Source organism: Aquila chrysaetos (genome assembly GCF_900496995.4).
Source record: "Aquila chrysaetos chrysaetos chromosome W unlocalized genomic scaffold, bAquChr1.4 W_unloc_3, whole genome shotgun sequence".
In the NCBI taxonomy this organism is placed as follows: domain Eukaryota; kingdom Metazoa; phylum Chordata; class Aves; order Accipitriformes; family Accipitridae; genus Aquila; species Aquila chrysaetos.
In genome coordinates this window covers 3,640,941-3,665,722 of record NW_024470323.1, presented here as the reverse complement: position 1 = coordinate 3,665,722, position 24,782 = coordinate 3,640,941, and the positions used below count along the sequence as shown (strand labels likewise).

General features: G+C 43.6%; 1 long non-coding RNA gene and 1 pseudogene across 1 annotated transcript; one reads left to right on the top strand and one right to left on the bottom strand.

Moving 5' to 3' along the window:
- LOC121232414 overlaps positions 1-5,272 on the bottom strand; it is a 250,283-nt pseudogene extending 245,011 nt beyond the window's left edge.
- Positions 5,273-8,541: 3,269 nt separating this feature from the next.
- Positions 8,542-17,157, top strand: LOC121233023. Its single transcript, XR_005931826.1, has 3 exons — positions 8,542-8,570; positions 11,966-11,969; positions 17,048-17,157. It is a non-coding gene; the product is annotated as an uncharacterized LOC121233023 (long non-coding RNA).
- Positions 17,158-24,782: the final 7,625 nt, after the last annotated feature.

The following is a 24,782-nucleotide window of genomic DNA, read 5'->3' as shown; positions in this document are numbered from 1 at the left end:
TCAAGCACCTCTCTACTCGCCTCTCCGCGCAACACCGCTGTAGCCGCCATCCAAACCGCCTTTGCCTCTCTCCCCTTCCTCAATACGGTCAACACTGAACCAAGAGCTGCGAGCTTATCCGCAGCTCCTTTCTTTCCACTCAAACACTCCTCCACCAACTCCTCGCGCGCAGCCCGCAGCCGCGACGCGTCAAATATCTCTCCCGTCTTTACTATGAAGCCCCGTTGTATCATCCACTGGATGAGACTCGTGACTGGAGCCGTATGCACTCCACAGTCCACATCCCTGCCTACCGCCTTTAATACCTTAATAATTGTTCCGATGGATGCCATCGTCACCGGCAGGATCGCCCCGAGGGCTCTCTTCCAATCGCCTGGCCAGACAAAACACTCGCACACTCCGCGTCCGCGTCGGGGTCACCACTTGTCGCACTTTCTCCGCTGCGACAATCTAGGGAAACCGACACATCGCCAGGGACTCGCCCTGGGGAGAAAACGGACCAACACAGATACTGTAGATCAAACGATTTCTCCGTTTATTAACTGCGCAACACTCGGTTATATATGTTTCTAGTATCTACTCACGCATAAGCCATTTGTTGATTGGTTAACATGTGCCGTTCACGCGCTTAAACAATAGTCTAAAGTCCTCTAATCACGCGAATAGTTTCCTCCGCCTGCATGCTGTCTTGCACTCTGTCTTCAGTCACGTCGCCCTCCTGTTATCAGTCACGTACGCCCGACCTTGTTCTACTTTTTGTGCATTCTTCGGCAAGCTCATAATAATTGTTCCTTTGTGCAGTTAGTAAACTTACAACAACAGATGTGCCTTGTGCAGTTTCCTTCGTCCTCCCACAATTTTTCCCACAGTAAGGAGTGAGGTGAATGCTTGCAAGCACACACACACACTCTGTCTGCAAAGCAAGCTATGACCCTCTCCATTCAGCCAAATGCCAAGACAAGGGAGAGCTCTCAAAATCTGCATATCTGTCCCGATCCAATGTCGGGGAAGGTTTCAATATTATCCCAGGAGCGAGATTAAGACACAAACGAGGTCAAATGCCATATACCCAAGAGTTTTTATTATCAAAAGTATCAAAAGTGGAAAATAGTGGCAATAGGATAGAATGGAAGAAAAGGCAGAAATCAAGCGAGCAGTCAGGATAGGATTGCAAGGATAGTCACCACCACAGATCCAGCGGCGTCCCGTTGGTCCTCAATCTTCAATTCTTCGGTGGTGGGAGCCCCCATGGCTTATCTCTACGTTTTTTTTATAGAGCATATTTCGATGATGTCACGCGCTGCAGGTTTTGTCTATCACATGACCTTTGCGTGATCAACACCAGTAACCAGTATCTTATCGGCTCCAGCCCTGTTTCCTCTCCTGGATGCCTCAATGGCCTGGTAATCGTCCTTATGGACAGAGGAGTGTCCTGCTTAAACAGGCCATCTCAGAGACAAAGGGCTCGAGATAAACAGTTCACAGTTCCTTGAGATGACAGTCCAGTCCCTCACACCTAACATCTTTGAGGCAAACGGCTTGAGATAACAATTCAGTCTCTTACAATATAACTTAAAATATTTCACTCCAGAATACTTTGTAACCATTCTCCATATGATGTCTAGCAAGTCCTTAATGCTCAACAGTCAACCAGCTAGGTCCCAGAGGACCTTGCGCTGCTCCCTCTTGGAAGAGGCTAATGTTTCCTGGTATTGGCGCAGAGTAGGAGGATAGGAATCTTTCAGTGTCTTCACCGTGTCACTGCTCATTTCATTACATAAGCTGATAACTGCTTCAGGAGTAGCCTGCAGTAATGAAAGCTCAGAGAAAGTCTTTTTTGCCTCTTAAAAGGACTCTGCTTGTAGGGAGAGCTAAAATTTGGTCTTACTGTGCCTGCCACTTTCACCACCATGCCAGCAGCACCTTGCTGAAAACACAAAGGTACCATGCTGGTTGTTTTTGAAAATAATGGCTGATCACACTCAAGAATTTCCCATTTAACCACAAAGCACTTCAGCATTTCTGGGCGTGACTCATTCTACTCAGAAATTCCCCTACAAAAACAATTTGAAAAGAATCTGCTGACACAATAAAAAAAGTTCAAATTTACAACATTAGAGTCTTAAACTTTGGATCCAGTTTGCCTCTCTTTTTACCTTAAGAGGGAAGATTGAACATATCCAGTCTAAGAAAGGCAAAACAATGGTTAGATTTACAGGCGGCAGCTCAAAGCAAAAACTAAGATTATTTAGCCTAGAAAGGAGGATTAGAAAGGATACAGCTGAGTCCTTTCTTTTGACCCTGTCTCAAAATTCAGTTTCATAAAGTCCCTAACAGCTAACATTATGTCAGCCACTGGAATCCCCAGCAGCAGAGCATTACAGCCCAGTAACTGATTTTTTTCAAAGGAAAGGATAATAATATAGCCAGCATTAAAATTTACTCACACCAAGACAAAGTCTGACACTGCAGCATATTAGCTAACGCATAGGCACACACCTTCCCAATGTTCAAAAGTGCATTAGGAATGGGAGTTGGAGGAAGAGAAGAAAAAATAGGAAGAGAAAAAGTATGTTAGCTCTCCTTCAGCAGTCGCAAAAGTCAGGGGAAAGACCAATATCCTGAACTGCTCAAGCAAGACTTGGTTGAAATTCATGCCCCAGGAGTTAATCATATTTTGCTACTGGTTTCCACGCAAACAGAATTTTACCACTTTAAAACTGTCTTAATGCAGATGGCTATTGACCAATCTATTTCATCCACCATCCCACAATGCATGAATTAGTCCCAACTACCATCATTTTCATTCATAAATAGTAGCAAATTAGGAACAGTGAAGCATAGCTCTGGTCAAGTGAGATCTTTATTATTCCAATTATTTACTGCAGGACAGTCTTCCTAGAAGACTTTCAGCATTCTGCTGGTTCTTTTTCTTCTCTGAAATAGCAAAGAATGTTCTACTGCATGTAGAAACCCTCTAGCATTGCACAACTACAAATGAAAATTATGGAGAGTTTTAAAAAAAGTGACGAGGTGAGCAGAATTAAAGTTCAACTTCCCTATTACTCTGCAAAGGACTTTTAATTACATCCAATAAAAATATGATTAGGTTTAAAAATAAAAGAGAACTAAGTATAAAATAATAGTGTTCCACTAATTTTACTTTTCAAAATTAATGTTGCTGCATGTTCTATTTTTCTTCAAAGAAACATCAGACAAATATCAAACTGTCCTCAGGGAAAAATCACAGCATCTGAGATTTAAGAAGAACCCCATGCTCAAATGAGTTAGTGTACTACTATTCACTAGGGAGCAGTGTATTGTGAGGAACAATGTAATAAAAGGGTTTTTTTTAATATTAGAATATACCTCTATATATCAACAGTGGCAACAGTGTCCGAATAGCTCCAACATCTGACAATTTGCAACCAAGCTTCCCAGCAATCTCCTCTTTATGACAGCCTTAACTAGGCATTTTCTAACACATGAGGTAGGATACAATAGAGTTGCAAGCATGAAGAACTTCAGAAATTACTAAAATACTGTATAGCAAGAAATCCTATATTGGTACAAATTATAAGCAGGAAAAATGGCCCACTAGATGAGGATAATCAGAGAGAAAATATTCCTAGCTGCACCAGAGACTTATTGCATGACCTTGAGCAAGTAACTTAATTTCTCTGCCCAAATTTTCCTATATAAAAAGGACAGTAATGCTTGCCAATTATTGCACAGACATATGAAATCTATGGCAAAAAGCATTTCATTAATGCCAGAGAACTTGCATTTTGTTCTAGAAAAACTTTGCCTTTATAAATTTTTAGTGTGGACACTAACTTTTAGCCCAAAGGACTAAATCTCACAAGACTTTCCCCTCCGATGTTGTGCAAAAGTCTGCCAAGGTCACATGTGCTCCTTCTCAATTTTACAGCCATTATGTAAGAAGCAGACTCCCAGAGATTCTGAAGTGTTAGGGGGACAGAGGGGGAGAAAAATCTCCTCACTCAAATTCAACCTATTTTTCACATTATTTATCTTTGTGAATGCAACTAGCGCTGGAATGAAACTTATGTTACGGAGGCACACACGATCAAATCCAACAGGTGTTAAAAGTCAGATTTATTCTTCAGTAAAAAAGTTAGTTAAAACTCTGATAACATTAGTGAACCACAGGCTCAATGATCTAAGGGGAATGAGTACTACACAGGTGACTTAAGAACTCTTAAGGTTTAAAAATGATGACTCAAAATGTGCATATCACTCACCTAAAAGATGAGGGCTCTCAACCTTGAGGAGTTACCTCAGGCAGTGCCCCGACCCAAGGGGAGAGCCCCCAACTGCAGACCCACTGCTCCAAGGAGGACTGACTCAAAATGTTCTCCAGCAGGGCCCCATTTATACACTTGTCTAATCTGATCTGTGGTCATTTTAATCCCCATTGGTCAAAAGGTCAACACTTCCGTGTACCTGACGTGTGTTGGACTGGTCTGTTCAATTTTCAACCTGTGGCCTCTAGGGTTTGGGTTTTTTTTCCTCTCCTCCCTGCCCAGAGAAGTTTCATTTCCTGTCAGGGAGGGTGCACCTGCCACAACTTAGAAAAAACCTTTTGCTAAAGCTGAGAAACTTGCACTATTTCAGCCTCTCCTTTCAAAGAATAGGGAGAACTTGAAGAAATTAATGAAAGCAAAATAAAGTTTGGCTAGATAAGTTAAAATTACACTAGACTCTCTTGCTGTACATGTGCAAACACGGGTAAATACCGATTAACATATTTCAGCCACAAGATCACCAATCCACCTTTAACACAGCATTCCATATAAAAGCTTACGCCTGACAAACAAGCACTACAAAGTTTCATATCAACAAAGTTTGCAATTTCCAAAAGACAACATGTGTTTATTTAAAGCACATGATACAATCAGCAAACAAAACCCTAGCCCTGTGACTAGGTTTATATGAATGAACTACTCCAGATCACAAAACTTTGGCTCTTGTTTTCAATACATTTAGGGGACTTTGGGTCAGGAAGCAAGGAAAAACTGATCAGGCTGCTTTACTGTTCATACCTCTTCCAGCAAGAAAAATTACCTTATGCAAATATTCAGTTCCATAATGCAGTTCTACATTGCTTGATGTTAATTAAAGGAACGACTCTCCTTAAACATAATGCATTTTCAGGTGATGCTTATTCTCACCTGGCAAGTTCTTTAATTAAGTTTGCAATGCACCCCTTGTCCTCAGGACACAAATCCTTTAAAGAAGCACTCTTCATTCTGTTGCCTCAAGCCTTCAAAAGACTGATTAACAAATAAGAAGGCTGTGATAGTTTAAAGAAAAAATACTAAAACATGAGAAGTGTGGTATGTTTGCTATTCAAGGACTGTTTAGATTACGTGTACTCAAGGTAAAGTTTATGTAGTTTAAGATTCTGCTTACAATCGAGGATGCTTAAAGAGTCACAGACTTGCTAATTAAGGACATACATCCAAGAGAAACAAAGACCCTGGTGTCCTCAGATGACCCGTGACCATAAAAGGACAAAAGGAGTAGGGGTATCCTTCCCAGAGACCCCTGCACAGGCGTAGAAGACTCTGGGATGATTGCTCAAGAGAACACGTCATGCTTGCTCAAAATAATGAATATGCAATAGTTAGATGGAACATATGTATTAGATAGGCATGGTGTTTTAACTGTAGTGTATAAGTATGAACTGAAAACCTCAGTAGGTGTGCTTGATTTGTGGAAATCTTCCACTTTGCACTCTATGCAGAATAAATCAATGGCTCCTCTCTAAACATACTTTGTGTGTTTCAGGAGTTACTTTCTGATCAGGTAACAATTCCTCCTTCGTTAATGACCTGAAAATTGAAAGTAACATTTTAGAAAGTACTCTTCAAAGGAGAACAAATATTTCATAAGATATTAAAAGCATTTCAAGACCTAATAATTAGAAGTTGAAAGTAGTGTTACCGAAATCTGGAATAAAACTCCGTAACAGCAATGAGAAGTTAAGAAGCAGGCACTCCTTTATTGCAGCGCTGGGCACACGGGGGATCGCTCCACCTGAAACGGGAAACCAAAGGAACCTTAGTAGATATAGTAGATATATGGATGTAGATAAGAACTGTTTAATAATTTTCTAGCTTATAACGAAGTTAAAGAAATTTCAGTAGAGGTAGACGTGGCCCAAGAGGATGAGAAGTGGTGCTTAACATTTGCATTGTTGGCCCAAGAGGATGAGAAGTGATGCTTAATGTTTGCATTGTTGGCCCAAGAGGATGAGAAGTGATGCTTAATGTTTGCATTGTTGGCCCAAGGGGATGAGAAGTGGTGCTTAATGTTTGCATTGTTGAGGCTGGCTGGGGCAGGAGATAGTCCCTGGTAAGAAGCAGCAGTCCACCCCAAAAACCAGCCAAGACCGGCCTTGTGACTTTTGGAACTAATTTTAATATGAAGCGGGGATAGATCATGCCTACGTATAGGCGTATTGCGAAACTTCATGTATATGTAATACTTGACTGTATAAATTTGAAGCGAACTGCCGCGTCAGGTGCGCACGACTTTGGTGGGACTACCCCCCGTGCTGCCCAGCGCTGAATAAACATACCTACTTTACAATCTCACTGATTGTGGAGTCTGTTTCCACACGTGTCGCGTCCCAGAGTTGGAGCGACTCAGGTTCGTGGATTTCCTTTGTCAGAATTAAGGTGAAACGACACCAGGGGAGTTCAAACAACAATCAACATTTATTCAACCTAGATAACCTTGCCTAAGTACAAGTGAACTTATCAATATGAACCTTGCAACATGTCATTAAGCCGCTGTTTGAGAAGAGGAGGGAAGTATAGAAAAATGAAATGGAAAAAGGAACATGAAACTGTGTCAGAAGGAGAACCCTCCCGTTGAGTCACGAGGTTCAGAGCAGACCCCCTTGCTTTCTAGACTCCTTCTCAGAGAGGAGCCCAGGGGCGGCTAGATCCACTCCTAGTCTCAGACTTGGTCAACGGTTTATGTTTAAAAGGATGAGGTGTAGGGACTGTGGAAAAGATAGAAGGAAAAGAGGGAGGGAGAGAAAGAGAGAAAGAAAGAAAGAAAGAAAGAAAGAGAGAAGGAAAGGGTTTCACCAGTCCTGGGTCCAGCGTTGGTCCAGCCAGCGTAGAGATCCAGTTCCGGAGGGCACGCGCTGAGAACTTGTTCTCCCTTCTTTTATAGCGTGTTAGTCGATGGTCTCGACATGCGCAGTCCCATTCCCGGGGTTCTCTGGAATCGGTCGGAGAGCTTTGGGGGGGGTTCATCGCAGAGTTGCCTCTCTTTTCCTGCTGGCATGACCGCTTAAGATAGAAGCACAGTCCCATCCTCCGTGGGGCCTCCTCCTCCAGGCGCATATGCTGTGCTCCTTCTCCTGGTCACTTAAGATAAGGAATTGCGGCTTTGGAGAAGCGCAGTCCCACCCTCCGGGGGGCCCTCTCCTCCAGCCACATTGTCTTGTTCACAGAACTCCAGCATTTTTACAGAGGCCGTTTTCTCCACCAAAGTTCTTTAACGAATGTTTGAGACATTGACTATAATTTGTCCGACCATCACAGCACGTCAGTTTGGCGAGCCAGCCAGGAGACTCTCTGCTCAGCTGCGGGAGCGACTGCAGAGCAGGCGCACCCCGAGCACTTTCCTCGGAGGAGCCTCCGCTGCCAGCCGCTCACCGCGGGAGCAGACAACGACCTCCTGAAGCCGCGGACCAAACGGTATGTTTCACAAAGGGAGCCTGTAAAGGTACTGGCCGGGGCAGGTGGTAAATCGCGCAGAGACGTCTCGAGTGCAGCAGAGTCCCCGTATGGGAGGAGGGTACCCTGTATGGTAACAAGGGGGGATTTGCTGACCGATAGAGCGGCCGCCAGCGATCTTGGGGGTAGATCGAGCAAATCCGGGGTGACTGCTACATCCCAGTATCGGGAGCCAGGACGGACCTGTCGATGACTGGTATATAAGAGGCAGGAGAAGGGTAAGCGCACCCCCTTGCAATTGCGCTTGGTACATTTTTGGGGTAAGCGCACCCCCTCGCAATTGCGCTTGGTACATTTTTGCAGCTGCTGAAAGGTTGTCAACTGGAGCGATGATTGTATGATGTGAATGTTTGGAAAATTAATGTTAAAGATTTTGTGTGAGTATGTGGAAATGTTATGTTGAGATTTATATGTGTATATATGCTTGTTAATGTGTAAATGTCTAAAACTGTGAATTGAATGTTTGAGTAAAAGAGACGCAGCTCAGCTGCGGAGCGTGTGTGGAGTTCTGATCCACAGTTTCGTAACTCCACAAGGGGTACGGCCGGAGATGAACAAAGGTGTGATTCCCCAATAATTTGGAACTTAAATTTATATGTTAGCGTTATAATTGTAATTTTGAGTTTGATTATCTTAATCATTTTGTGGTGTTGGTATAAGAAAGTCCCTGTATGGTGCATCGCATAAATGTGGGTATTTGAATGGTGTCTTTTACATCAAGGAAATGAGTGTATGCCCTCATATGTCCTGGAATGTGTGTGGTGTAAACAGAGGTTGCAAATAGATTGTGTAAGAGTCGGTCAGAAAATCAGCATTGTCTCAACATTGTCATCAGGAACATGAACAGTACATTACCTGACAACGGCCTGTTTGGAGCGCAGCGGCCAATCCCAAGAACAGAATGTGCGGTACAAGGCTCCTGGAAGGTACCTGGCTAGAACCGCTAGAGATAACCGCATAGCTACTGTCAAAAAGGATGGATTGCACCTGTTGCCATAACATCGATGAAGAAATCATGAACTCTAGACGAACTTTGCTTCATTATAATACCAAAACACACCTCCTGGTCGAAGGCTACCCGCCTCCAAGACTTACCACGCCTCGGACACTGACCCTGTGCCTGCGTGATAGCCTCGCTCGAGAAGGGCGGAGATATGATAATTGTATTCTGAGAAGGGCGGAGACTCCTGAGGCAGAGGTGGAGCAAGGTGTGTTACTAAGCATAAAAGATGACTTCTGAACAATGGGAATTTGAAGCTTCCCCACCAAGGACCACGACGATCGACGACGCAGCATTAGCTGGACCCGGGACCGTTAGGACGTCTTGAGATCAGCGGTGGTAGCTATAACCTCTTTTCCTCCTCTTTCTAAACTTAACTTTACTTTTCTCCTTTCTCTCACCCATCTCTAACTATCGCGTGCCTCTTCACAGGCAATACAATAAAGTTTTACTGTGTGATTACTGCTATCCCCTTTGGTGTTGGTCACCTTAATTTTGCACTTTCGAGATCGTAGCAAACGAACCATCACGAGTCCACCGAGTGGACCGTGACATTAAACTGGCGTCACGGACAGGATCCTGAGAGACAGAGGGGTGCAGGTTTTGTGTGGTTTGTAACAGGGGAAGAACGTTTCGTTCCAGCCGCACCTGGCCCTACACCTGAAAGGGTGAGAGGTGTCCAGAAAGCAAGGGGGGCGATTCGGGATTCCCGCACACTGCACACACCTCAGTGTATTTCACCCCAAACTCGAATTGAGGGCTCTGTCTATCAGGATCAAGTGAAGGATCTCTTAGTGCAAAAAGGGGAACTGTCCTCATTAGATGAGGTTGACTACTCGGGGAAGTTGAAGGGACAAGCAGAGAAAGTCTGCACCTGTGAGCAACTAAGTTTTGACTCCCCAAAGTGAGTTTTGGTCCCTTCAGCCACTCGGGGAAGAGGAGGGCGACGCAGCAGTTGTTGCGTGTGTGGTGTAACTAAGTTTGACCTCCCCGAAGTGAGTTTGGCCCTTTGCAACAAAAATGACTGAAAAGAATGGTTATCAAAACTCTCCATCAGTAAAAAATCTTGGCTCGTTTTATGCACTCTTGGCAAAGTATGGAGCTCGACCCTCCCTGCCTGGGGAAGAGTGGGCTCGAGACAATTGGGCAAATTTACAGAGTGTAACAGACCGAGTGATTTCTATACAGAATGAGGCTAGATCACGGTCAGGCAAAGGCAAAGCGATAATCTGTGCAGTTCTTGGAGCCAGCCTGGTCGCAGCAATTGAAGACCGCTATAAGCGGCGTAGCCAGGAAAAACAAATCATAGAATCCCTTGAAAATTTGGTACAACTTTTGCAGAAAACAACCTCCAACCTGGAAGAGCAGTTAGCAGAGAAAGAAAGAGTAATTTGCTTGTACAAACAGCAAGCAGAGGAAAAGGAGGAAGAAAATCGCTGTCTAAAAGATGCCTTGAAAGAAGAACTTTCAAAGTCTGTTGAATCATTGAATGAGATAGAAATGAAAATGGAAAAGATAGGTATTCGGCAAATAAGTCAGGTATACCCCCAAAAGGAGCTAGAGGAAGCAAGGAAACACTTCAGGGAAAACCCCCAAGTGAGGCCTTTGATTAAAGCAGAATATACTTATATAAATGATGAGGATAATGACCCACATATTACAACTAAAGAGATACCATACACTCCCACTGAATTGGCCAAAATGAAAAGAGAATATGGGCGCCTTCCCAAAGAATCCGAAACAGAGTATGTGTGGCATGTATCTTTAACTGGAGGGGACCAAATTCAGTTAAGTGAAAGGGAAGCTAGTGGTTACTGGGGCCACGGCGTCTTTTTAACAACAGGGGATAGACGTGCCCCATGGTCCCTAACCCAGCGGGCTGCCTATTGGGCCGGAGGGCTGAACCCCTTAGACAGGGGGGATCCCCTAGCAATCACAGGCACAGTTGATCAATTGCTAGAAAGTGTGCACAAAGCAGCCTGCCTGCAAATGATACATGAAAGGAAGTTAGCTCCCGGATGTGAATCCCCAATGATGTTGCCGGTGAATCCTGAAATCATGACTCCTTTAATAAGGGGACTCCCAGAATCACTCAAATCTACCGGGATTGTTCTCCAAAGGACCATAGTGTCTTTAGACCCTGTAGAAAAGTTGGAGAGCTTTATTAAAGGCAAAAGAGATGAAAGTAATGTTGGCACGGATTCACCCTTTAATCATAGCTCGGCTTCTTCCCACTCAAAACATAAAAGGATGTGGACGTGGGGAGATGTAGCACAGGAATTGATAGATTATAGCAGAAAATACGGTCCTGTGAGAACTTTGGAGGAGAAACCTAAAGGAATCCGTCAAGTAGGAGCTAAAGATCTACCCCTATCTGTTAGTAAAACTGTAACCGCTCTCACTGACTCCGCCAGTGCTGCTGACTACTCCTACTCTAAAACTGGGGAAGGAGGAAGACAGCCCCTGACTAGACAGCAATGGTGGGCTTTGGGAATTAAAAAGGGAGTTCCCAGAGATGTAATGGATGGTTTACCCCTTAATAAACTGAGTAAACTGATATCAAAGTGGTATGGTCCGAAACAACACCCACAGCACTTAAGGTCAGATAGAGAAATCTCCCCTGTCATGCCCACAGCCCCCCCCGCGGAAAGCACGGGCGATGGGGAAAGTCAGCAGGGAAACTAGAACCTCCGTTCCTTAGCAGTGGGCGGGGGAACGGAGGATGGATTTATATCCGACAGCTCACTAAAACTAACAGAGGAGATTTATTGATTACAGCTATTGTAGGTCCTAAGCGTGCACCCGTAACCTTTTTAATTGACACCGGTGCACAGATCTCTGCCCTGACTGAGGAAGATGCACAGAGGTGTGGGGTGATTCCCTCTAAGCGAAACATTTGTGTCTTGAATGCTCTAGGGTCAACAGAAGTTATGAACGTTGTTCCAGTAAAGCTGATGCTGCCGGGAGAGGAAGGCACAATCACTATTGACATGGTGGTTGGGAACATTCCGACTAACCTGTTAGGTATAGATGCCCTTAAAGGAAGGGGGTGGGAGGATTCAGAAGGATTGTTGTGGACTTTTGGGACACCGCAGCTGAACATCAGGCTACTTCAAACTGCACCCCCTCTGCCATTTAGCAAAGTAACTAGTGTTAAACAATATCCCCTCCCCCGGGAGCAAAGGAAGGTATCAAACCAGTCATGCAGGAGATGCGGGAACAAGGAGTGGTGATAAATACCCATTCTCCTTTCAACTCGCCGGTATGGCCGGTGAAAAAACCTAATGGGAAGTGGAGGCTCACAGTAGATTTTCGAAGGCTGAATGCTAACACAGGGCCTCTGACTGCCGCAGTCCCTAATATGGCTGAACTGGTAATAACAATTCAGGAAAAAGCTCATCCGATCATGGCAACCATAGATGTTAAAGATATGTTTTTCATGATACCTTTGCGACCAGAAGACAGAGATCGTTTTGCTTTTACTTGGGAGGGACAACAATTTACCTTTACCCGGCTGCCTCAGGGATACAAACATTCCCCTACACTAGCTCACCACGCTTTGGCCCAAGAACTGGAGAAAATGCCAAAAGCCGACGGCATAGCTGTCTACCAGTATATTGATGATATTCTCGTGGGTGGAGATGAAGAAAAGGAGGTGGGGGCAACCCAACAGAACATAATTTCTCATTTGGAGAACTTGGGTTTGCAAATTCCCCCAGAAAAGATACAAAAACCCTCACAAGAAGTAAAGTTTTTGGGAATTTGGTGGAAAGGGGGAATGACATGTATCCCACCAGACACCCTCACTTCTCTAGATCAGATTAAAATGCCTGAATCAAAAAAGGATTTGCAGCATGCTTTAGGGTTATTGGTATTCTGGAGAAAACATATCCCAGACTTTTCTATTATTGCCAGACCTCTTTATGATTTGCTGAGAAAACGGGCCAAATGGGAATGGACTGCTTCTCAGGAAGAAGCAATGCAATTGTTAATTTTTGAAGCAACAGCTCATCAGGCTCTTGGCCCTATCCACCCTACAGACCCTTTTCAGGTAGAATGGGGGTTTGCCACAACAGGATTGTCAGTACACATTTGGCAACGTGGTCCTGAGGGTCCAACCCGCCCTGTAGGATTTTACTCCCGTGGCTTTAAGGATGCTGAGAAGAGATATACTGCATGGGAGAAAGGTTTGTTTGTGGTTAGCATGGCTCTCATAGAAGTGGAGAAAATTACACGTCAGCAACCAATTGTGCTAAGAGGCCCGTTCAAAGTTATAAAAGCAGTCACTAACGGGACCCCCCCCTCCTGACGGGGTGGCCCAGAGAGCCTCGGTACAAAAGTGGTATGCCCAGATTGAAAACTATTGTAACCTTTTCTCAGTGACTGAAGGAGCTTTAAAAAACTTAGCTATCCAAGAAACAGAAAGCCGGGACGGCAGCCAAGACAAACCTATCTCAGTTATTCAGGTAGCCCCTCCTTTCTCCCACGATCAGTCAGTGAATGCTTGGTTTACCGACGCTTCAGCAAAGCGAGAAGGAAAAGTGTGGAAATACCGGGCAGTAGCCCTCCACACTACTACTAAAGAACAGATAATAACAGAGGGAGAAGGGAGTGCCCAGGTAGGAGAATTAATTGCAGTATGGAGCGTTTTCAAGCATGAAGCACAAACCGCTTCCCCTGTCCATATATATACTGATTCCTATGCAGTATGTAAAGGATGTACTGAATGGCTCCCTTTCTGGGAGCAAAATGAATGGGAGGTTAACAGAATTTCAGTGTGGCAGAAGGACAAGTGGCAAGAAATCCTGAGCATTGCAAGACAAGGGAACTTCGCTGTGGGATGGGTAGCTTCTCATCAAGTAGATGGGGGCTCGGCAGGAGAATGGAACAACAAAGCTGATGAATTAGCAAGACTAGCTCCTGTACAAAAGGACCAGATCACAGAAGATTGGGATCGTTTGTTAGAATGGTTACATATAAAACGTAAACATACAGGAGCTAAAGATTTGTATCGTGAAGCCCTTGCCCGGGGCTGGCCTGTCACTAGGGAAATGTGTAAAACCTGCATATCAGCCTGTGAACAGTGCCGTACACGGCTCGAAAGACACCCCTTAGAGGATGACCCTCTGCATTTAAGAGAGGGTAAAGGCTTGTGGGATGCTTGGCAGGTAGATTATATAGGCCCCTTTAAGAAATCAGGAGGAAAACGCTTTGTGCTGGTAGGAGTGGAGATAACATCAGGGCTAGTCCAAGCCGAAGCTTTGAACAAAGCTACGGGAGAAAAAACTGTGAAAGCGCTGCGTGAATGGTTTGGAATTTTTCCAAAACCACAAGAAATACAATCTGACAATGGCTCCCACTTCACCGCCAAAATCGTACAGGATTGGGCACAAAGTGAAGGGATTAAATGGGTCTTCCACACTCCATACTATCCACAGGCCAATGGGATTGTAGAAAGAACAAATGGTCTCTTAAAACGACTTTTGAAACCACAAGAGGGAAATTGGGATGCCCGCCTATGGGAAGCTGTCAAAGGTGTAAATGACAGATGGGGGGTAAACGGATGCCCCAAAATTACTGCCTTTTGCCCGAAGGCTCCCTCTCTAGTTCCCTCATTAAAGGGACCAGATGATTCTAAGAATCCAGCACATTTCCCTGGACAACCTGTCCTAGTAGAACTTCCCACTGTAGGAAGTGTGCCACTGGTATTAAAAACCCCACTGAATGTATACTCATGGGTAGCATCCGATGCCCTAGGGAAGGAGCATCGGATAAATACTCGCTGGATAATTCCATCATTTTAATTTTCTGTATAGTATTAATCTCTTTTGCCTCAGAGAGGCAAGTTTTGTTTCTTTTTGTTTTGCAGAAGAACTCCGAGGGATGGACAACCTGGCTGCAAAAACGAACTCTTCCCATGAAAAGAACACAGAGAGACCTAACCGGTGTTTTGGGTACAGGATTGGGAGTTTTAAATAGCATCGATTCAGAAGTAATAATGAACAAGTTGGCTACCTCAATTAGTGATTTGGCTAAATTACAACAGCCTTTGCGGTCTTCTTTATTGGCTTTGGGGACTAACCAGTGGCTGTTGTCAAATATATTACCAAAATGGGAAAAGGTAAATGTAAGAGACCACGAATTGATTACTGATGCACTTGGGGTGATCCAAAATAACGTCTCTTTGGCTCTCAGTTGTATCCAGGCTCAAATATGGATGCAGTCGGTAGCCGCCTCAATTATAAGAGAAGGGGAAGAAGGCACTCTCCCCACTGAAATTCGGAAAATAATTTGGGACAGTGCCACTGATTTTGAGAAGGAACTCCAATCCTGGTGGAACCTGGTAAACTTTACTTATGATCCCGTTACAAACGTAGCTACAACTTTTGTGCTTACTATATATAATGCTACCATATACCCAATTTATCCCGTTATTGCATTAGGGTTGAACCACAACGGAACTATACTCTATCCTTTTGAGCATAGAGTATGGGCCCGAAAGGTGAATGAAAAACGGCAAACTGTTAATTTGGAATCTTGTATTGTACGAGAACAACAAGGATTTGTTTGTGAAGGCAATGCAATTGAGGCACAAGATATTTGTTTGGATACTGAACAAAATATTTGCCACTTTGAGATTCATCCTAATGAAAACCCTGAAACAGTACTCATATACATCGGCAAAGGCTGTGTATGTTTGAGGACTGTTTGTGATTTTCTATCTGTAGATAAGGTAGTTGTAGAGACTAAAAATCATTCAAATTTTTGTGTTTGTAATTTCACTAAGATTGTTGGATGTGACTTTTCCTATTCGGCCCCGGTCACATCTCACCAACTTTTGCAATCTAACTATATGTTGATTCATGAATTGCTGCCTATACCCATTGGAATGAATCTCACTTTGGTAAAACAGTTATTACAACACAAGGATTTGGTTGAGATTTTGGAGAAAATTAGGGAAAACGGACAGAAAACCTTAATAACTGTTCATCACAATGTGAAAGAAATACACCGAGTTTTAGAAAGAGTGCAAAAGGATGCAGAACATAGATGGTGGGACACACTTTTCGGATGGTCGCCTACTGCTACAGGCATTCTGAACAAGTTGTGTCACCCCATTGTGGTTCTTTTGACATTGGTTTTGATTAGTTTGGCGTTGTCTGCAGTATTGTATGTCATAGCCTGGAGAATGATGAATCGGTTAACGCATTTGATGTCTGTACTGAACACATATAATATGCTTGATGTTCCATCCAATGTGGATATTCCCAAATCAATTGATGTTTTGAAACCTCATTGATTTTCTTTTTTTTTTTATATATATAAACAATTTTGATTGTAATTGATATAAATTGTAGATGCCTTTCTATCTTCTCTCCTTTTCTCTCTCTCTCTCTGTCTTTTTCTTTTCCTTTTCTTCTTCCTCTTCTTTATCATGCTACCACCAAGCGGTCCTGACGTCCTGACGACCATGTTGAGCCACGGGGTGGTGTAAGAGTCGGTCAGAAAATCAGCATTGTCTCAACATTGTCATCAGGAACATGAACAGTACGTTACCTGACAACGGCCTGTTTGGAACGCAGCGGCCGATCCCAAGAACAGAATGTGCGGTACAAGGCTCCTGGAAGGTACCTGGCTAGAACCGCTAGAGATAACCGCATAGCTACTGTCAAAAAGGATGGATTGCACCTGTTGCCATAACATCGATGAAGAAATCATGAACTCTAGACGAACTTTGCTTCATTATAATACCAAAACACACCTCCTGGTCGAAGGCTACCCGCCTCCAAGACTTACCACGCCTCGGACACTGACCCTGCGCCTGCGTGATAGCCTCGCTCGAGAAGGGCGGAGATATGATAATTGTATTCTGAGAAGGGCGGAGACTCCTGAGGCAGAGGTGGAGCAAGGTGTGTTACTAAGCATAAAAGATGACTTCTGAACAATGGGAATTTGAAGCTTCCCCACCAAGGACCACGACGATCGACGACGCAGCATTAGCTGGACCCGGGACCGTTAGGACGTCTTGAGATCAGCGGTGGTAGCTATAACCTCTTTTCCTCCTCTTTCTAAACTTAACTTTACTTTTCTCCTTTCTCTCACCCATCTCTAACTATCGCGTGCCTCTTCACAGGCAATACAATAAAGTTTTACTGTGTGATTACTGCTATCCCCTTTGGTGTTGGTCACCTTAATTTTGCACTTTCGAGATCGTAGCAAACGAACCATCACGAGTCCACCGAGTGGACCGTGACAGATTGTGGAGGGGATATTGAATGCCCTGAGTGTCGGGTTTGGACTCCCTGGGATAAGAGGGGACGGGCTACGTATACAGTTGAGATTGTTTGTGGTTGGAAAGGTAGCCGAAATAGTGAAATTGGTGTGTGAAAGGAAAATTTAATCCCGGAAATTCGGGACGTGTGGGAGGAAAACTGGGAGAAGACTATAAAGAGGTGTAAGAAACGATTTGCATGGAAGCTTATTAAAAGGAGAAGTTATAAAATGGGAAACAATCAAGGGGGAATATTGAGGAAGAGTCCTCTGGGTTGTGTAATTGCCCACTGGAAAGATATTGTTGGGACCGGAGGTACGGAAAATAAAAAGAACCTTATTAAATATTGCAATCAATGGTGGCCGTTGTATAAGTTAGAAGGTGATGCTTAGTGGCCACTTAATGGGTCAATAGATTATAATAGTCTATTACAACTAATGCTATTTTTAAGGAGAGAAGGAAAATGGGATGAGGTTTCATATGCAGACATGTTTTTCACCCTCCGAAACCATCCGGAGTGGCAAAGGGACTGTGGAATGGTACCCCCACAGGACCCCATGGTGCTTGCACTTGAGCAAGAAAACAACAAGGAGCTTAGAGGTAAACTGAGGCATTGCTGTTCGGCATGTAGTATTGGACAAAGATGTACTAAGGCAAATAAAATCCATCAGGCACCAGAACAAGATCTAACTGATTTGTTTAAGCCTCCCCCTCGACCACAGGAACAGGATGCAGACTCGGATAGAACTCCGACCCCCCCGGACAGCCCTGTATCTTCCCGTACTAGGAAGAAAACTACCTCAACAGCTTTACAAGTACCTCTCCGAGAGGCGGTGGGGCCGGATGGTGGGACGATGTTAATCAAAGTACCCTTTTCTACTGCTGACCTAGGGGAATGGAAAAATGTTGCAAAAGATTATAGGAGTGATCTGGTAAGTGTAACTAAGCATTTCTAATTTATTGTAAAACAGCATAACCCTGATTGGAAGGATATACAGCTATTATTGGAATATATGACTGAGACAGAGAAACAGCTGATTTTAAAAACAGCAGGGAACCTTGCTGAAGATCATTATAAGATCACAGGAGGGGACATTAAGGAATATTTCCCTCTCCAAGACCCAAAGTGGGATGTTAATAGATCTGCACATATGGAAAGATTGCAGGGGTATCAGGAGTGGATTACAAAAGGAATGGAGAGGGCAATCCCCAAAACTATAAATTGGTCAGCTTTTTATGCAGTCAAACAGAGTCCTTCCGAGTCTCCATCTGAATTCCTGGATCGATTGGGGGATGTAATGCGCCGCAGCACACCGCTGGATCCTGGGTCAGAGGTAGGAGTACAATTGGTCTCCCTGTTTTTGGGTCAATCTACAGGGGATATAAGGCACAAACTTCAGAAATTACGCCCTACAGAGGGTAGGAATTTGGAAATATTATTGGATGAAGCATGGAGAGTATTTAGTAACAGAGAGGAAGGATATAGGCAAGGGCAAAAGAAATTACTGGCTGTTATCCAGGAAGAAAGAGGAAGAGGGCCTAGACGAGACTTGCCCCGACTGGGCAAGGATCAATGTGCTTTGTGTAAGAAATTTGGTCATTGGAAAAAGGAATGCCCAAGGAACAAGGAGGATCAGAGGGCTCAAACAGGAAGAACGGTAGCCCATGTGAAGGGAGATTGACGGGAACCTGGGGAATCTACCCTAGTGGATCCACTGGTTATAATTAAGCTAGGGAAAACACAACAAGAGGTAAAATTTTTGGTAGATAACGGGGGCAACATACTCAGTTCTGAACCAAGCTTCGATGCCCCTGGGAGATGATTATGTCATGGTGAAAGGAGCAACTGACCAAAGTGAAAAGGCATATTTTTGTAAACCTTTAGAATATAAATTAGGAAAACAGTGGGGCATTCATAAATTTTTATATATGCCCAACTCCCCAAAGGCACTTTTGGGAAGGGACTTGTTGGAACAATTGGGAGCAAAAATTGTATTCGAAAAGGGAGAAATTACTCTGGAGGTAAAAGATCAGCAATATATTCAAATGTTGAGCCTAACCTTAACCAGTCTCCCCCTAGAAGGAAGCATTAAAGAGGACATCTTAAACCAAGTGTACCCAGGGGTATGGGCTACTGATGCACCTGGAAGAGCGAAAAGTGCTCCACCTGTTGAAGTTAGGATCAAGGAAGGCCAAAAGCCAGTAAGAATTAAACAATATCCCCTAAAGAAGGAAGACAGAGAAGGAATCCAGCCGGTGATAGAAAAATTTTTGCAGTTGGGATTATTAAAAGAATGTGAGTCTGAATTCAATACCACTATATTATCTGTTCGGAAGCCCGATGGGTCATATCAGGTGGTCCAATGTTGTGGAACATTTTTAGCTAATGATCACAAGAGCATTCCAGACGCCTTTAGAAGGCCTTGAGCAGAATAAACAGAAGACAAAAATAAGAAAGATACCAATTAGAAAAACACAGGTGCGCATTCCACGATAAAGAGAACTTGGCACAAACAACCTCAATTCGGCAGTTTATCTTGACCAGTTAGACTGAGACAAGTCTCGTATGTTTTAGTTAGTATAACCAATTATGTTTTATGTTTATGCGCGTGTACAGTGTTGATATAACCAATCATTAAGTGTAACTAGACGCGTGGACAGTGCGTGAATAATGTGTGCAACCAATAGTAAAATAGCTAAACGCATGTACAGATGTAACTAATGTATAAAATGATGTCTGATGCTCTAGTAAAGTGGGCTTCACCTGATCACATTGGTCTGTGTGTGTTGTCCTGTGCCTCCGCAGTCCAAGACTTACGGGCGGTGAATAAGATAACTGAAGATCTTTACCTGGTAGTGGCGAACCCATATACCCTGTTGACTGTATTAACACCTGAATTGACTTGGTTTACTGTTTTAGATTTGAAGGATGCTTTCTTTTGCCTCCCTCTCCATGAGACCAGCCAAAAATTATTTGCATTTGAATGGGAAAACCCCAAGAGTGGTCGAAAGACCCAGCTCACTTGGACGGTGTTGCCACAAGGATTTAAGAATAGTCCTACCATTTTCGGCAATCAACTTGCGAAAGACTTGGAATCCTGGGAAACCCCGTCTGAGGAGGGAAAGCTGTTGCAGTATGTGAATGATATCCTGATCAGCACCAAGACAGAGAAAGATTGTATAATATGGACGGTGAGTCTGTTGAATTTCCTGGGACTTCAAGGGTACCGGGTATCCAAGAAGGCGGCACAGGTAATGCAATGCAAAGTTAATTATTTGGGCTATGAAATTAGTGCGGGACAAAGAACTTTGGGACAGGCCCCTAAAGAGGCAATATGTCAAACTCGGAGACCTCAGACAGTGAAAGAGTTACGGACTTTTCTGGGAATGACGGGGTGGTGCCGATTGTGGATCTATAATTATGGATTGCTTGTTAAACCACTGTATGCGCTGACAGCCACTGAGCAGAAACACCTTGAGTGGAACAAGGAGACCGAACGAGCCTTTGAGCTACTGAAAAAGGCTTTGATGTCGGCCCCAGCCTTAGGACTCCCAGATGTAAGCCGTTTCTTCTTTACTCCCACGAGAAGCAGGGCATTGCCCTGGGAATATTAGCACAAAACCTGGGCCCATATCGACGGGCAGTTGCCTACCTCTCTAAGCAGTTAGACACGACTGCAAAAGGTTGGCCTGGATGCCTGCGGGCGGTTGCAGCTGTAATACTGAACATACAGGAAGCCCGAAAGTTTACTCTGGGCCAGAAAATGACTGTTCTGGTGTCTCATACAGTATCAACAGTACTGGAAGCAAAAGGTGGACATTGGCTCTCTCCACAAAGATTCCTGAGATATCAAGCTATATTGGTAGAGCAGGATGATGTGGAGATTGTAGTCACTAACATTGTCAACCCAGCTTCTTTTCTCAGCGGGAACACAGGAGAACCGGTACATCATGACTGTTTGGAAACCATCAAAGCAACATACGCCAGTCGCCTAGACCTGAAAGACAGCCCCATGGAAAGCGGGGAAACGTGGTTCACAGACGGAAGCAGTTACGTCCTAAATGGTAATCGACATGCGGGATACGCCGTCACCACCAGCCAAGAGGTAATAGAATCGGGGGCTTTGCCCATGAACACCTCCGCACAGAAGGCAGAAATAATTGCTCTAACCCGCGCCCTGGAGTTGGCCCAGGGCAAAGTTGTGAACATTTATACAGACTCAAAATATGCCTTTGGAGTTGTACATGCACATGGAGCAATTTGGAAGGAGAGGGGACTATTGAACTCCCAGGGGAAAAATATCAAACACACAGAAGAAATTCTGAAGTTACTGGAAGCTGTCCAGCTCCCTGAGAAAGTGGCAATTATGCATATTAAGGCACACCAGAAAGTGAGCTCAGATTTGGAAAAAGGGAATGAACTGGTGGACAGAGGCGCAAAACAAGTGGCCAAAACAAAGGTAAAAATAGAAGGAGCTTTAATTCCTGATAGACAAATCTCCCTAAAAGGTAAGCCAGAATATACCAGGGAAAATCAGAAGCTTATTACAGATTTAGAAGGGTCATACAATGAAGAGGGGTGGGCTCATACCCCAGAGGGGAAACTAATCATTCCCTCTTGCTTACTGTGGCATTTGATACGGGAGGAACATAGGAAAAGACATTGGGGGACAGAGGCTCTGTATAAACATTTGATAAGAGAAATTGTGGCTAGAAATTTATACACCACGGTGAGACAGGTGACTCAACAGTGTGATCTTTGCCTCCAGACTAATCCTAAGAATACCCCCAAGCCGGAAATGGGCCAGATTGGAAAAGGCAATGGGCCTGGACAACAATGGCAAATTGATTTCACAGAACTTCCAAGAAAAGGGGGTTATCGATATTTATTGGTATTAACTGATACCTTTTCAGGTTGGCCAGAAGCATTCCCAACAAGAACGGCTAAAGCTCGGGAGGTAACTAAAATACTGGTACAAGAGATAATGCCACGTTTTGGGGTTCCAGCAACCATATCCTCTGACAGAGGACCACATTTTGTCTCAAAAATAGTACAACAAATTAGCCGCCATTTAGGTATAGATTGGCAGCTTCATACTCCATATCACCCCCAGTCGAGTGGTCAAGTGGAAAAAATGAACCACTTAATCAAACAGCAAATTGTGAAATTAGGACAAGAAGCAAATTTGACATGGCCTCAGTCTCTCCCTTTGTTACTGATTTGTTATTAATTTGTTATTAGTTAGAATTAATCATATTTAGTTTTAATATTTTAGCAAAATCATATGTATGTTGTATTTTATATATTTAACCACCAACCAGTGTCTGCTGTGAAATCCCCTGTATAGCCCCGTATCAAGGCCAGAGAAATTGGCTAAAATCATCTAGTAGGAACATTTAGAACTTAGAGAACAGGATAAAGAAATACCTGACAACGGGGTGGTGTAAGAGTTGTCAGTATGTTACCTGACAACGGCCTGTTTGGAACGCAGCGGCCGATCCCCAAAGATAGAATGTGCAGTACAAGGCTCCTGGAAGGTCCCTGGCTAGAGCCGTTAGAGATAACTGCATAGCTACTGTCAAAAAGGATGGATTGCACCTGTTGCCATAACATCGATGAAGAAATCATAAACTCTAGACGAACTTTGCTTCATTATAATACCAAAACACACCTCCTGGTCAAAAGCTACCCACCTCCAAGACTTACCACGCCTCGGAGAGACCTTCACTACGCCTGCGTAAAAGATATTCACATATGCTAATGATTTCCCAAAAATCTAATGAATATGTATAACTTTTCTTGGAAATCTAATGAATATGTATCGATAAGTCTTAATATAAGGTGTATTGTTTTGAAGACAGGTGTGCGTGGTTCGTGAGAGGACTCGCCCGCGCACCCGGCCGTCAATAAATAAGTGTCTGCTTATCTACACTAAATTGGTGTTGATAAGTTCTTCATTCCGAGCTTTTCGGTAACACCTTTAGCCCTTCTGCGTATACGAACAAGACCAAGGGCGAGGGAAGGACTGAGCCCCTTTGAAATGTTGTATGGACAACCCTATGAAATACAGAAAGGGGTGTCTGTACAAGCGGGGGATGAAATTATGACTTCTTACATGGTAGCATTAGGCAAGCAACTTAATAAAATCAGGAAGCATGTAGCTGGGACTCGAGGGAGAGGTTTGGATGGACCTGTACATAATATACAACCTGGGGATTATGTATATGTAAAGTCTCTTACAGAAAAAACCCTGGAGCCACAGTGGGAAGGACCATTCCAAGTACTACTCACCTCCTTTACTGCAATCAAAATCAAGGAACAGAACGCTTGGATTCATCATGTTACCGAAAAGCTCGGAATGAAGACCTTATCAACACCAATTTAGTGTAGATAAGCAGACACTTCTTTATTGACGGCCGGGTGCGCGGGCGAGTCCTCTCACGAACCACGCACACCTGTCACCAAAACAATACACCTTATATTAGGACTTATTGATACATATTCATTAGATTTCCAAGAAAAGTCATACATATTCATTAAACTTCCGGGAAATCATTAGCATATGTAAATGTCCTTTACGCAGGCGCACTGAAAGTCTCTGGTGGTCCTCAGGAGTCCTCTGGTGGTCTTTCATAGTCTTCCTCACTCGTCCGTTTCTTGACCTCTCAGGTGTCTCCAAGCAACAAACTGGTGTCCATAACGGTTTCCTTAGTTTCTAAAACAAACACTACAAGACTACCAATCTTTGTCAAAACTTCTGTGGTTAAATGATTTTGAACAATACTTAAATTCTTACGGTTACACATTATATATTTTCTAAGCTCCTAAGTTCCTAAGGCTACATTTCAAACTTAACACTCCCATACTTATGCTTCACAATTTTCTACTTTTTAGTCAAATCAAACTCTTTTATAATGAGATTTTAATTTCTTTATCCTGTTCTCTAAGTTCTAAATGTTCCTACTAGATGATTTTAGCCAATTTCTCTGGCCTTGATACGGGGCTATACAGGGGATTTCACAGCAGACACTGGTTGGTGGTTAAATGTATAATATACAACATACATATGATTTTGCTAAAATGTTAAAACTAAATATGATTAATTCTAACTGACAACAAATCAATGACAAATCAGTAACAATCACACCAGAGTGAAAAAGACACCCAAAACTCCATGGAAAGTCACCACAAAACCCGATGGACGTTTAGTTTTTACGCAGTAATATGGGGAGTTGTGGCGACTCTGTGTAAGGCGTGGGATGAAAACCTGTTTGTCAGATATAACCAGGAGCTAGCAAAGGATATTAATGTATCAAGCTGTTGGATGTGTACCTTAATACCCAGACAAGGAGAAACCTTCCCGTTTATTGGTGTCCCCCTCAGAACAAACAGCACTAAAACACTATTAAATAGAACTGCCAACTATACTTGTTTATATGGAAATGATTCCAGAACTATAGTGAAGTATAATCTTGATCTGGATAGCAGAGACCCACATAATAATAATCGATACAATTGGTCTTGGAGATTAAAAGACATGGAAAGAGGCAGAGGGGGAGACCCCATAATGATGCGCCCCCATTATGCCAACACTTCTAGTTTTCTTGGGACACTGAATGGAACTTGCTTTCGATGTAATGAATCACACTCTACAGGGATAGCTAATACCGGATGGGGAAATCTAACAGGGAGTTGTTATCTTCCTCCTCCTCGGGAGCCGTCCAATTG